Here is a 15,617-nt window from a genome sequence, read left to right on the forward strand (position 1 = left end):
GCCAGAAGTCCTGTGTGCTCACCGGTAGGAGTTTCTCCACTTGTAACACTAATGCAATATTTTTCTTTTTTTAAAGGGGATGCGGGAAGAGGACAGGAAGAGGAGAGCTAGTGGACAAGCCCCTTTAAAATTCATATTACTGTAAAAAGGATTTTGGCAAAATTAACCCTTGTCCATAGGCAGCAGCAAACTGAAAAATGTTCACTGAATGGTCTGTCTTCTAAGCAGCGCTACCATAAGGACATGCCATTCTTGAAGGCTGCAATTTGTGAGCAGACAGCACAGCAGATTCAGAATGATCTGGTAAGAATCCATACAGATATGGAAGACACACCCTACTTTTTGTGTGTGACTGCATTTAAGCATTTCTCATGAAAGAAAACAACCATCTACACAGAAGAGGCACAGCAGTACAGCTGAGACTTGTCCCTCACAACCCACATTCAGGGCTGGAGCACAAACCCCTGTGCTGTAACCCTTCCTGAGGCCTCAGGCCAGCTGCAGGTTTTCTGGGCTACGTTGGCACAGCAGAGAAACTCACATTAAAACACTAGGATTAGGAAATGCCAAGGAATAAGGAAATGCAGGAAACATCTAAGGGCATAACAGACCGATGGGAAGATGAGTATGTGGTACTTGACAGACCAGGCAATGTACTGAGGACATTGGGGAGGATGAATTTGTATTTGAGACCATGAGGACAAAGGACCATAATAAGGAAGGGAGCGAGGAGAAAGAACAGATGGTCCCCTCTTTATCTTGGAGTTAGATGAGGGTAAATGGAAATCTCCTTGAACAAGCAACAGGAAGGCAGGCAGTCAATCTCTTCGTGACACTAATAATGCTACATACACAGTTTGTCTCTGCTAGACAGTAAAATCAAGTGTTCAAATCTGTTTTCTTCATGTCAGGAATTAGTACTGTATCAGGACACTCCTGAGCTTTTTCCGTGAGGGAGTGCTTGAGAAGTGGTGTAGTGCAACATTTCCACCCTGTTTATTTTAGGTATTGGAGTTTTTAGGTATTGCTTTTGCTGACACTCCTTTCCAGGAATTTGTTGGAGTTTTTTAATTTGGTTTGGGGTTTTTTTGTTTGTTTTTTTTGGGGGGGATGTGTTTTGTGCGTGTGTTTGCTTGTTTTTTATTTTTTAAACACCCCTTGTTTTCCCTGCTGCTGTGCCCTATTTGGTATCAGTCTGATACTCTAAATAATGGACCCAATGGTTGCCCTCTTTTTTTTTTTTTTTGTTTACTTAGGCTTAGGTAGGAAACAGTTTCATTCAAGTGTCATGGGGACCTCAGAAATACTGTCAATCCTCCGAACTGGATGAACTGAGATTAAAATGGAACATGATGTTCTGAGCCTGAAACAAATATCCTGATTATGAATGCTTACAAAATGCAACATTTAAAACTCAGCTCTAGAATTCTGATTACCTTTTTGAGTTTTATGATGATTCCTGAATGGCTATGATTATAAGTATTTATGTAAGGCCTCTTGCTTATGTCACTTTATTTGTATTTGAATATTTAAGAAAACGGGTGATGCTGGGAGCTAAAATCCAAACATGGTATTTCCCACTGCTGAGTTAGCTGTTGCTTTGGAGGATCAATTATAGATAGCACTGCCATTTTCTGGGGCCTTTTTAAGATTTAGTCTCCTTAAGTATAAATACATAGAGCGATGCTCTCTTTGTGAATGAGAATGCTGAACTACTGAGAAATGCATCAAGAAATAGATTGGGGCCTCTAATTGTGGTATTACGTGTCCATGCTGAAAACTACCAAGAGGTAGCAAAACAAGTAATGCTGAGGTTCTGCTTAGACTGAACTTGCTTACTAGCAGTTTTTCAAAACATGACACAGAAGAAAAGGCAGTTTTGTGGTCACAGAGTGTAGCAGTCTTGTAGAGAATCCTGCAAGTTGCAACAAAGGAAATGGTTAAGTCTTTTTTTTATGATGGTTTTTTTCTTCAAAGAAAAAAAGAGAAGAAAACACAGGAAAAACATGCAAAGGAAGTGTAGCACCCAGGAAAAACATGAAGATCCTGAACACACTGACCACCCTTCTGTGAATTGCAGATGCCATTTAACTGATCAACCAAACTTGTGTGTCAGTTGAGACCAGAGAAAAACAGACACATCACTTTGATAATGCTAAAACTTAGGGTTCCAAAATTTGGGTAAGATCCTCCCTACCCCACAAGGGCTTTGTGCTAGAGAAGCTAGCAGAGCAGCATCTTGGTACCTCAGTTGTTCACAGAGACTGAACAACATACCTAAGTCTGGCAGATGAAGAATTTTGACTTCCACCTGTTCATTCCATCCACTCCTATAGAGTATCAGGAATGGCTCCATGGTTTCTGAAATGCTTCCTCCACTGCTGTTACTTACAGAACATGCTGACATTAACTGACTTTGATACCACTTCACACAAATTTGATGCTAGAATGGTTCAGGATTAGATTTGTGGACTACCAATGCCACAAAGACAACAAAGAGATGTAGCATATATCCAAAAGAATATAATAACACCCTAAGCTTGGAGTGCTGAAGTAATAATACCAATGAGTAACAGCAAGCAAAGTCACATAGGTACCCATGATTTAATAGGTAAAAAACACTTTCATAGGGGGAGAATGTTCTGTTGCTTTGATGACCGCCAGCTCTAGAAGTAACAACCATGGATGCTCCAAGCATATATAGAATTTTTCAAAATACCCACAAAAGATGTGTGTCTTCTGAAATGAAATGTATGTGTCCTCACTTTAACTGTTTACAAGAAGTTTTCCTCACATCATCATCTGCCTGCCAAGGCAGGGCTGATTTTCAAGAAGCCACGTATTACACATGATGCTGTGTTTGTGACTCATGCTATGACTTCAGGGAGTGGCCTGAGCAAGATGCAAGTTCACCAGGGGCAATAAAGGGCAGGTGGCTCCCCTTTCACCACAACCCCCAGGCACCTGATCCTTACCTGGGAGCCAGCTCAAGTACTCTGCTGATCACCTGGTAAAATTAAGGCTCAGAATAGCACAATAGGCATTTGGCAGGCAGCTCTGGCGTGTGGGCTCTTCTGCTGGGCTGGCAAGCTGAGCTGGTTACCCTGCAGTCAGAATTGGTGTAGCTGGGGGCTGGGAAAGGGAAGATCACAGGACAGCAGGAGGAAGGGAAGAAGCCAAAGGGAGAGCGGGACCTCCCCGTTCAGCAAGCTGTTAGCCCAGGTTAGCTATCATCCCAAATGTCCCCATCAGAGCCTTGCAAACAAAATGCTGAGATTATTTAAATGACTCAGTGTTTGTTAATAGCCTTTCATAATGTAACTATTTAAAGTAACTGAGTAAAAAGAATTTCAAATGGCAGAGGCTCACAGCTGATTACTACCAGAGGAACTAAACCTGCAGAAATCAAACCTGGAATTGTAGCTATTGCTATAAACTGAAAATACAGCAGAGCTCCTCCCACAGCAATTCTACAGATTATCAGAACTGTGTTAAAAATATGAGTTTTTGAAATTTGAAAACCTGCATATGTGCCAACATGCAGAAACATCACGAGCAAGATAAGCATCTTACAAAATAAGCTACTACAGGGGCTGAAATACCAAAAAAATTTCTCTATGACTTAAAACAAGTAGTTACAAGCAGAATAATTAATACAACTCATCAAAATGAAAAATAAAGATAAGAATCAGGTACTACATACTTTTTTCATTTTGAGGAATTGAATTTTCATAAAGGGAAAGGGGTTAAGTACTGCAGTAAGTTAAGTAAGTGTTTTAGTCTTTGTGAATCCACCCACATAAAAATTAGACCTCCCACATACACATTCATATACTCCAAAAGCTTTGATCATGCCAGATGTAAATATTTCTTCTAGTAGCCTATTACGTGTCCTCCAACTATACAATTGTTCTCTGTTAAAGCCTCAGTGATATTATGGGGAAGTAAAGGATGCATTAAGAGCATATACACAGATTTCAAGGACAACCATGATAAAATATAGGCAAAGGAGAAAAGCAGAATATATTCCTTGCCTCATAAAGCATTTTGTAATTGGTTCTATACTGCAAATTGTTAACTGAAGCCCATTCTAGATCAAAGAGTAGTGGAATTTTTGTATACATATACTGTGTTCAGAACAAACATAAAGAGAAGTGAATCTGCAAGGAAGCTTCATGTAACAGCCTGAGAGAAAATCTCACAAAGAACAGGGTACCAACAGTAGCAATGTTTTCTAAGGAAAATACACTGTATAAGTTCTCCAACTGAAATTACAGGAGGTATTTTAGGTAGACCATTACCATCTGAACTGGAAAATATCTTTTACTTTCTCATACCTCAGTGCTGCCCGCTGAAGTATAAATACTAATACATCACTATCAATATGGTACCTGGTAAAATGAAGAGCATTCTTGCTTCAGAGGCAAGCGTGGACAGCTAAAGCAACAAAGATCACTGAATGATGGCTTGACAAAACTGGGGATTTATCTCATGTTTTCTGACACATCCCTATAAAGATGATGACTACCAAGCAAGATACCAGGTTCTCATCCAAATGATGGCAGATTCAGCATAATGGTCACTAATACCTGTAATATTAGATCTGCAAATGGAAAATTTCACCTAATCACTAATCACTTCTTTGTTGTATTAAAGATTTTCTTCATTTGGTGTTCAGTAATAATCAAACTTGCCCCTATTCTTAGCATATGAAATATAAGAGAGCTGAGTGAGGCAGTGCTGCAGATGTATTTTTTACTTAAAATGCTGTGTTTATGTATGCCTGGACTTCACAAAACCTAAAAAGCCTTCAAATTTAAAAAAGAAAAAAAAATCCCATTGACCCAACACAAGAGTTGAAAGAGCTGGTAAATAAAGTGAGGTTAGAAACTGCATTTCCTATGCTGAAATATATTCTACTTTGAGGTAGGCAGGCAGGAATTGTGCAACTCCACAGCAAGACAATGCATAGGTGTCTTGCCACCAGAAAAACAACAGGGCAGAATAAAAGCAGCAGCAATACATAGAAAGGAAAGGGGTCTTCACACCCACTCAGTCTCCACAATAATGTTAGAGTGCCATCACCCTTCTGGGCACTATGATTAAAAGAGGACAACTGAGAAGCAAAACAAAACAAAAGAACTCCAACAAACCAACCAACCAACCAACAAAAAAAAGAAAGAAAATGCAGAAATGGTTACTGTTACATCTGGATGGCTGGCAGATGGCTCTTGCAATTGCACTGTGTCAATTTAAGTTACAAACATCAAACTTTCCACTTCTTAAAATGACCATTTATGTAAAATCTAATATATAAGCAGATTCCTTTTCATAACGTTTCATAAAATCAAAGGCAATTAGATCATTTCTATCCTCTCGAGAAATACCATTCCCTAGATGACGTACAACTGCTTCATATGTTTTCCATTTCCCTGCCGAGTCTGTTTTATAGCCATGCTTTTTCAGGATGACTTTAAAAAGAGGCCCTTCCTGACATCACGCAACACGATGTCAAAACACAACACCATTACAAAACAAACTAATCAAAACTAATTTCTTAATAGTTGCAGTCTCTGAGTAGAGCAGCAGTGATGCTGCTCTCAGCTTTGACTTTGATTATAAACAGATCTGAGTTAATAACAGGTCTGATTAGCACGGAAACTTACAGCTCAGGACTGAACAGAAAATTAAAGTCCCTTCTTGAGCAGAAAAGCACACACATATTCATCATCTTTTCAAGCCCTTTTTTGGAATGTGAACTGAACAGTATTTTTCAACTCAGTAACTACATTATTTTTCCTTTTTAAATACATATGTGTACATAAGATTTTCCCATGTGAGCCATGCTCCTGTACACAAAGGGTTTCATTACAAAACAACTACAGCTCACAGATCTGCAGAGGAAATGAGCATTTGGACTTCACCACTTACACTACCACTTCTGCAGAACCTCCCCCCCAAGCCATGTTCTAATTTAAACAGAAGAAAGACAATATCCCCTGCCTAAACCCACAGAACTCATGCTTTTCCTTTTTAGAAGGTAAAAATATTATTCAGCTAATTTTTAAAACAGTGCCAATGAGAACATACTTTTTTAAACTCAATTTATCTATTTATTAGAAAAACTGAAGGTAAATACAGATGCAATACTAGAAGTTTTTACTTAGCGCTGATGAAGACTGAATGTGAATGAGATGTATGTTATAGCTCTGCTGTAGGAGACACATTTACCTCTGTATCAGAGATGGAATTTTAGAGTAACATCTGGGAAATTATGGTAAGAGGCTTATTATTTAAAGGATAAAGGAATAAGGAAAGAGTGGGTACTCAGTACAAAAACAAAAAAACAATTACAAAAAATTCTTCTCCCTGCAATAACTGTAAACCTACATAACTTGGGCAGAACACTTAAAAAAAAAAAAAAGCTATTTTGAAAGCAGTAATAGAAAAGACAGACTTTGCTTTACTGCGATAGAGTCACAGCCATGACCATCACAGCCTGCATAAGGAGCCTATCAAGATCTGTAAGCTACTCTCCTGTTTACTCACAATTAAAACGCTGATAAGAAAAAACATTTGATAGATTATTCATGTGAACTCTCTGTTTAACATTAACCACTTCCAGATTCCTGCACTGAGCACATACAATAATTTTTCATGTATTCTTTCTTAATTTTTCAAGCATGACCTTTACGTAACAGGGCCACTGAGTAATTAATAGAGCTAAATGAAGCACTGTCAGTAAATAATCAGTAGCCAGTCTTTGATGGATGAGCTGATTCTAATTCAGGCCATTCACTTTCAACTTTAATTAGTGGCATTGTATTCTAGAAAGCAAACAGTTCCTTCATCCATGTGATGATCTAACGTTGTATAAGTGGGCTGACAACAACTTGTAAGGTGTTGACATAAATTTGGGAATACAAAGTAAAAAATCGCAGTGCTTACACATTTTTATATAATGTAATTCTTCAAAAAGAAGCAATATAAAGTTCCCCCTGCAAAAGCTACTGATTTTAACGAGTTCCAGACACACCAGTAAATCTTGCTAAGACAATTACAAGTCTCAATGCAGAAGTTCTCTCTCCTTCTTCTTTGATTAAACCAATTCATGTGAATTATTAAGTGTATGATGGTGAATTTTTTGCAAGACACAAATACAAGCACAAAGATGCTATTTATTTTTACACGAGTATTGATACAACACTATACTTTTTTGGTGCTATAACCCTCATTCTAGATGCAAGCTTGACTCAGCTGATGACAACTGCTAAGCAAGCTCTGCACTTTTGAATAACTCAAATTTAGAGTAATTTTAGAATATTGAAAAATGTTCTGATTTTCAAGGCCTCTTAGGTTACATCATGTTTTAATCCTGTTCTACACTTTCCCCTTAAACTTAGTTTACATTGGTATTTCTCATCCTTTTTCCAGCAGTTCTCTCTAAAGGGTGGGACAAGGCAGAGTTGCAGATTTCTGCAAACTGTTGAGCACATCTGAGTAGAGAAGACATTTGCTACCTCACTGCAACACATCTGATTCAAGTGTATGTGTGACTTACTGAATGAAGGTATTTTTGAGCAGAACTGCAAAAAAGCAACTTGAAGACCTCAGTACCTCAGTCTTTGCATCTGTTCTGATACCATATAACGTAGTAGTATGGGGGAACACTGTTTTTAAGATGATTTAATTCTTATCTTTATTTCATATTACTTATTAAAAAAGGGTGACATTCAAAAATAAGTGGCTATAAAATTGCTCTTACAGAAAGTGCCATAAATCTTTTGTATAATTTATGTAAAAATTATTGTAATACAGTCTCAGCTTCTTTACTGGCCAATGTTTTATACTTATTTCTTCACCATGTAAGAGAAAACACCTAAAGAGCAAAACCCTACAGAAACCATTCGCTAAATGAATGCCTGATGAAAAAAAAACCCAATCACCCTTACATGAAAAGCTTCCAACAGAGCCCAGATTGTCTGTTCTTATTCAGATGTCATTTATGGGATGAAAAGTATGTAAAGAACAGCTCACATTATTATCTTTTTGTTGATATATGTACACAGATACACAATGCTATGAAAATACACTCAAGTTTGCAAACACTCTGTAACGTGAGAAGCTACCAGGACCACAAAACATTCCCACTGAAGGCTTAGTACAAATGACCAAGAGGATGCTCTTCCTTTTTTCTGTCAAGATCAAAATGCCTTCCAGTGCCTACTTACAAATTGCTTTCAATGCTCTATAGTAAGATCTGTTGTAAGTTTTCTGACATTGCAACAAAGAAAGTCAGCCAGACTATCGAGCTGCAGTCGTACAGACAGGCAGGTGCTGTTGATCCTATTCAACAACTCAGTAATTACAGGTCACTTAGGGGCAGTTCTCCTGCAGGTGTCTAACAGGTAAACAGCCCCAAGTCTCAATCCTGAATGGAAAATATCCATCTCCATTTTTAAAAGAGTGTTTTCACTCCAAGAGAGAACCATTGGCTCTTTTTAATGGGAAGATCATGCACCAATGACTTCACTCAAGAGCAAGCTGGTTTTTGCCCTTTCAGAAATACTCTGAAATGAGACTATGCACAAATATGCCTCACTCTACTACCACAAGTTTTGGTTCACATTAAAGGCTTGCTGATCCTAATCACCTTAGTGTGACTGAGGCATTTCTAGAATCAGGACTCAGTGTATCTTCCCAAGATGATGTTCAAATTAAAGAGATCTCAAGGAGTTGTTCACACCCTTTTTCCTTCACACAACTCTTGCCACCTAGGTGACTTCTGGATTTTGCACCTTTAGTGACCCAGGACTAGACCCAGAACATTTACATAGGCAGGTCTACACCTCTTTGGAAGTTGCATGACTTACTTGTATCTCTCTTTTTGAAATACCTCAGGCTGTGGCATTTCCATACAACTGTATTCTAAATGCACAGCAGCTGGCTCAAGATTTGCTAGGAAACTCCTAGCTGTCACCAGGGCATCCTCTAGCAGGCTCCAAGGTACTTAGTGTATCTCCATCCCAGACATTGGTGGGGTGGCTCCCTGCAACTTCATCTGCATCTTCAGCAGACACAGCATTCCAGAGGCCTTGGCATGCTCAGGTGGACCAGTAAATCCTAACAAGGTTTGTATGAATTACTTTGAGGCCTTCTTCCAAGTAAATTTATGTCAGGAGCAGGAGCTGCTTAGTTTTGCATAACGTGTAAATATATACACAGACTCTTTGACTGATAAATCGTACTCAATCAGTAACCAGAGTTCTTCAATAGTGCTTCAATAGAAAATCTAACACAGATACCAATATATTTGTCTAATACCGATTTTACATTTGTCTTCTACATATCCTTCAAAGTTCTTTGAGCAATTGGTTTGTGCCTCTTCAACTGAGAAGGAGCTAAGATAGTGCTGAGTGCTCTCCCCAGTGTGCTGAATGTAAGTGCTCCCTGCACAAGACACTACAAGAACTAAAACATTTGTGTATCACGTAGTAATGCAGACATGAACTATGCAACACCACCAGGGACTTCCCCATCACAGGGAAGAAATCTCTTTCTATTCTCTACTCATTTAATACATGGCTTTGAACCTTTCTTATTCAAAATAATCCAAAATATTCTAAATAGGCATGGAAGACAGAATGGCTAAGTAACCTGGGACTCTCAGTCATTCATCGTGATATGGAGTGCTTCATAAATCATTTATAACGACCTGCACGGAAAGAAGGAATGGCACTATCCTGCTGGCAGAGTAGACAGTCATGAAGATTAAAAAACCTTGACTGGTTTTAGATGTCTAATCTGAGACATTATGACCTGTTTCACTGGGGAGTCAGCACCCCATAATGCTTTAATATTCAAAATGCACTTCCCTCTGGCTTCAGCTGTGTGTGCTCTGAACCTCCTGCAAATCATGCCTGCAAGGAATCCAGCATTCAGCATAGTGACCTCCTTTCCAAACTGCTTGGAATGACTTGCTTACCTTCACAAAACAGCTCTCTGGGAGAGGCAGGGATAGAATGCAAATCACAAGGGCAAAACTAAATAGCTTTCGCATGTCCCTTCTTGCGATCCTTGTCTTTCTCTCTTTATCACATTCAGCTTACAGCTGAGCTAGTAGTGCTGTTGGAGATGATAGTTTCCTGCACTGTATGTTTCTGATTCATCACCAGAGCAAATCTTCACCAGCTACTGAATTAGAGAACTTCTGTAAAAAACCCAAGCAGTAATTTTGTTACTTGTTCTTGCTTCTTCATACATCCAGCATTACAAGGCTGAATTAAAGTTGGATTTCCTAACATTTGGATACTTGACCTTGCAATGTGCTGAATATCATTGCTGTTGGGAAAGACTGGAGGAGGAAGATGGCAACATATATGTATAATCTAGCAAGGTCCAAAAAGAAAAAAGAAATCTATACCTTCAACATTTCAAGTATCTGAACACAGTCTGGACCAGAGCTCCCTACAGCCAAGGCTGCACAGTCCTTCTGAGGCTGTGCTCTGGCACAGAGCATCCTCACAGCCCTGCTCGGATTGCAGGTAAGCAGTTCAGGAGCAAAGAAATTTAAGCTGCTTAGTGAACACAGAAATCTTTGGAGGTTTTAGCTTTTAGGCTCCTTTCAGTGTCTATTGGATGTGTATATTTATCTATATGAAAAGTATAGCATCTTACAGTCCTATTTCTCAGTCAAATTTGTACATATTTTATGAAAAATATCCTGCATATCCAAAGCTTACACTTGTAGCAGCATTCAAAGAAAAGGCCTTCAATCTTTATCATAGCCTGCATAATTATAGCAGGATAGTTTTCTCCTAATTTCCTATGCAGATTCATGTCTATGGGAACAAAAACCAAGTAATTTGATAAACCAAATTACAAAAAATACTTACAGCATAGAATAATCTCAGCACCAAATAGTAAAGATTAACACAAGTAGTTGAAAACCATTTCATAATGAGGAGTGTTAGGCAATAACAACAACAGCCCATCAACCCTCCTTATAAAAATACTCAGTTCACACAATTACATTTACAAAACAAATTACAAAGAGACAAATGAGAGAGAAAGAAGGCTGTAAGTTTACAGAGGTCAATTCAAGATCTGTTGAAAAGGTGAAAGAACCATGGAGGATGAAAAGTGAGGGGAGAGGAAAGGAGCACTCAGTGCACAGAAATGAGTAACAGATCTAGTGTATTCAATCAGACTGGCAATCTGAAATATTAAACAGCATCAAAGGGATATTTTCTCCATTTTTAAACAAAATAAGGAAATCAGGAGGCATACTTCAGTGTATGTGTTTCCCACCACAACTTGTGAAGCAGTTTCAATCCAGTTTGATAAAAAAAGAATAAGGGAATCAGAAATATTAATTCATGTTTCTATGAAATTGCCAGCTGGGTCAAGAAAAGAGACCTACTGCTGTCATGCCTAGGGAAAGGATGAAACTTCAGTCATCAGACATGAGAAAATCCACTTACCTGAGAAACAAATCCATGAGAAAACCCCACCAAACCCATGCTTTCTTCACTTCACTGCTCAAAGAACTTTTCTTCCTTTTTTACTAAATAATGCCATTTGAAGTTAGAGCCCACATTGTGACTGCAACATTTGTCTTTAACAGAAAGACTCCTGTCTTTAACATTTTTCCATCTGCATGTTTCAAATTACTTTCCTTCAGGAAAGGCCACATTCTACTTCATCTTGCCATGGATGGCTCTAATTGAACTTTAATCACTAGTTGTGAGAGTCAAGTAAAATCCCCTAATTTGAATAATTTACCTCTATCCTGTGACAGCCTTTCACAGCAGCACACAGATGATCATGCTAAAAACGAAAATACTTTGCAAAAAAAGGCAGCTAACAAGCAAGGGCTGCCTCTATTGCCTCTACTCCTATGAATTTGAAATGAAACCACTGTTAAGTTCTACAGACCAGCCTAGAAAAGAATTTGGTTTATGTACATATGAGTACTACTTCACCCTGAGATCCTTTTATCCCTAGGCTAGGATGGAAAATCCTAGGGGGATTTCCATCCCTAGGGAATGGAAAAATCAATATTGAGAACATCTTTTCTAAAAGGCCCTTCAGTAACACATTAACACATATGATCCTACTGCTATTAAGCTTCAGAAAATGTGGCACATGCATGTTTTGCTGATGTTTCTGAGATGTGGTGGTGATGGAATATGGCATGTTAGTATACTGTATTGCAAAATGGGCGATTTACTGGAATATTAACCTTTGGGGAATTTGAATTAAAGAAGAAAGATATTCCAGAAATTCAATTTTTAATTGTGCTTCTTAATGCTTGTAACATTAGACAGTGAGCTTTCAGTAAGTATGAGAAAATTAAAAAAAAAATTAGGAGATCTTTCTTCTGCTGTTTATAGTAAAAGTAGGTTAAACAGAGCATCTAAGTTTAACAATCTATAGTCTCGAAGGTCTAGTATTACAATAGATGGATTCTGGAATTAGGGAAGGTTGGTTTTGTTTGGGTAGGAACTTTTAAGTATAGCAAGGAGAAGTGTGAAAGTCTAACTGCAGTCTTCAGCACAAACATGACATCAGCCTCTGTGTGTCTGCCCATGAGGGAAAGTAAAAGGGTAATTAACACAGTACATGAAAAAATGAATGGGTTTTATTAGTCCTGGTAACGAGATATTGTAAGTCTACGCTTCGCTGTGATCAAGCCAAGTGTGTAAGTTAATCAAGACCTTCACTAAAGTATTTCTGTTAACACTTTCATCTTACCAGTGGGAATTATTTATAAAACTGTTCTCCACTGCCAGCGTGACAAGGTGATCATTAACACAGCACAGACCATGTGAAGGAACAAAATTAAAAACATGCCAAAATGGCATTACATTGGTACTGTAAGCAGCTGCCATAAATAATTCTGCTCCTCAAGGTGATTTCAACAGTCTTGCTCTAAATCTAATAAATCAAAAGCCCTTTATAAAAAGTCTAGTTCTCAAAATTTAAATTTCTAGGTTTCCCAAGGATGTTTACTTTCTCAAGCATGAGAAATCAATTTGTTCAACCAAGCCAGTTCCGAGTTCCCCTTGTAAGTGCTCATTTGGAACTGATTATAGAAAAAAAAAAAAAAAAGACACTGAGTTTTACACATCTCAGGTTTTGAAGTAAGAGCCCATTGTGTCCCACAACTGCTTCCCCCTCCCCCTCCCCTCCACCAACACACCAGGAATTAAAGTAACCAAATCAGTGGGAAGGCTGTGGCACAGGAAATCAGTAATATAATAAAAACAACTTTTATTCTACAGTGCTGCTTTGACTCCAGCACAGGTAGGAACTATCTTGGTCTTTAAAAATTCCGAGTGCTGACCTACGTGAAAACAAGGTGGTGGTTTAGGTTAGTTTGCAAAGGGATTTATATCCTCTACCTCACTCCCACCCACAAACACACAAATGAAATTCTGTGTGCAAAAATCTGCTTGCAGGAATGTAACATCTCATTCTTGGTGAAATAGCTGTCAGATCTCAGGAGGCATTCCAGCTCAGCATTTATAAAGAACTCCATGTGTGTATGGATGTGCCTGCTCAGGGCTCTCCCAAGCCCTTCCCTTCAGAACTTCTAGCATGCAGAACTCAACTGCTCTGTATGTGAAATTAATGTTCAGGATACCAAAAATATCAGAGATGCTGCTCCATATCCATTTGGACTTCTGCATCTTAAGCAATCTGAGGAGGAGGCGGGCAGTCACAGGATATGGGTAACTAAAGCCTTGTTGTGCACAGTCCCAGTTAGAAAAGCACCCTATTTGTTCCAGCCTGTTACATGAGCCAGGTAACAAATGATCAAAATGGTACCACCAACTTCCATATCCCAGTTTCTAACTATGTCTAACCTCTAGCTGGATGCTCTGAGAAAGTGAGCTCCATATAAAATGAAATTATTTTCTTTTAATTTGTATTTTTGTATCTCCGTAATTCCTCCAGCATTCTTCTTATTTCCTTTACTCAATTACTAGCCAATAAACAATTCTTCTTGAAGTAACAGAATTTCTTTTCTATTGTTGCCTGGCTATTTTTCCAAACAATCTAGCTTAAAAAAATTACTTTTTTATAATACCTGTCCCCTATATCAAATTACTCAGGTAGCCTTTGTGTTTGCAAAAAGAGACCTGTTAGGACGTCTTTACCTTTTCATAGTACCAGTTAAACAGAAGAAGCAGTATTAATATAAGAACTGCAGCAGCTGGTCAGCAAAATAATACAATTTGTGCCCAGACTTCATTTTTACAGATGAAGGACAAGCTACAACCTTGTTAGTGCAAGTTTCATTTCAGTTTTTTAAACTAGTAAAATTGGAGTCAATTTATTCAAATAAAACATTTGAACCTTGCTTTAACAAGAGCTGAATACAGTAGCAAAATTTCATAGGGATTACAGGCCAGGTCCTGCAAACTTCATGTATCATAGAACTTCTATTACATCTCCAAATAAATCTGATAAAACAATATTTCACAAGTCTACATATAATTTAAAAGGTTAACATTCTTCTTGATTCTTAGCATGCTCGCAATTAGCAATGTAGAATGCCAGCTACAAAAAGCAAAGAAACCAAAACAACAAAACCCCACAGCTCTTCCTGACCTAGCTGTAAAAACCAGCCAATGTAGGGCGAATAGCACAATTTCATTTCCCCCAGCCTTCCCTAAAATTCTGTCACGCTACTGTGGAGCAGAGTACATTTGCTCCAAAGCACTGACTCTTCTGCACTTCCAGCTTGTTTAGAGAAAGCACAAAATAGCTCTATTCAGAAGAATATGACCAGTCCTTCAGTTTTTGTTTACTTCTGCAGAGGCTGATTTCGCACAGTTTACTGGCCTGGTTTGCAAAACTTTTTTCAATAAAGATAATTAAGATTGCTGCTCAACTTTGTTTATAATTAATCAGGACTAAAAATCAAAGCAATTTGGTTTTAAAACTAAAATACCATAGTTATCTCTCAGAAATACATGAAATGCTTTAAAAGCAGAAGATGATCAACGAACGTGTTATTTTGCTTACAATCAAAAGGGTACACACTTGTTAGCTAACAGGCACAACACATACACTTTTTATCAGAAAACCTGGATTCATAAGCTTAGGAAGTTTCATAAAAAACTGAAGGAGGGTGTGTATTCACTTTGGCTTAAAGTCAGTGCTTCTTCATTAATATTTCACTCACACACAAAGACTCCCAAGTTTAGGAGATAAGCTGTGGATAACGAACAGCCTTACTCTACCACTGGCATCAGAAAGAAAAGAAGAAAAAAAAAAAAAAAAAAAAAAAAGGTTGCCAGCAAATTCAGTGATGGGTCCCTGAGCCCAAAAGTAATCACCAGAGTTAAAAATATTTAAGCCATATTTTCAGCCAACTCTTCCTCTGTATCTAAGGAATTAGTGAAATATTATTCAAGAGTCACCATTAAACCAGGAAATAATCTTACTACAAATGCAATTCTAAGACCTAAATACTTCCCAATCAGATCTTCCAAAAGTTTTCATAACAACAGGAGATATTTTAAGGATGTAAAAGCAGAATGTCACACATAACAGAAATATTATTACAAAGACACAAAATATACTTATTAGCATTAAAATATGAT

The 15,617-nt window shown here is 38.0% G+C and overlaps 1 protein-coding gene across 3 annotated transcripts in view; it reads right to left on the reverse strand.

Annotated features, from left to right (window-relative positions):
- Positions 1-15,617, reverse strand: part of THADA (THADA armadillo repeat containing) — a 217,139-nt gene that overhangs the window by 5,861 nt on the left and 195,661 nt on the right. The gene's annotated exons all lie outside the window — the stretch shown is intronic.

Source organism: Lichenostomus cassidix, chromosome 3, assembly GCF_008360975.1.
Source record: "Lichenostomus cassidix isolate B80296 chromosome 3, HeHo_3.0, whole genome shotgun sequence".
Lineage (NCBI taxonomy): Eukaryota > Metazoa > Chordata > Aves > Passeriformes > Meliphagidae > Lichenostomus > Lichenostomus cassidix.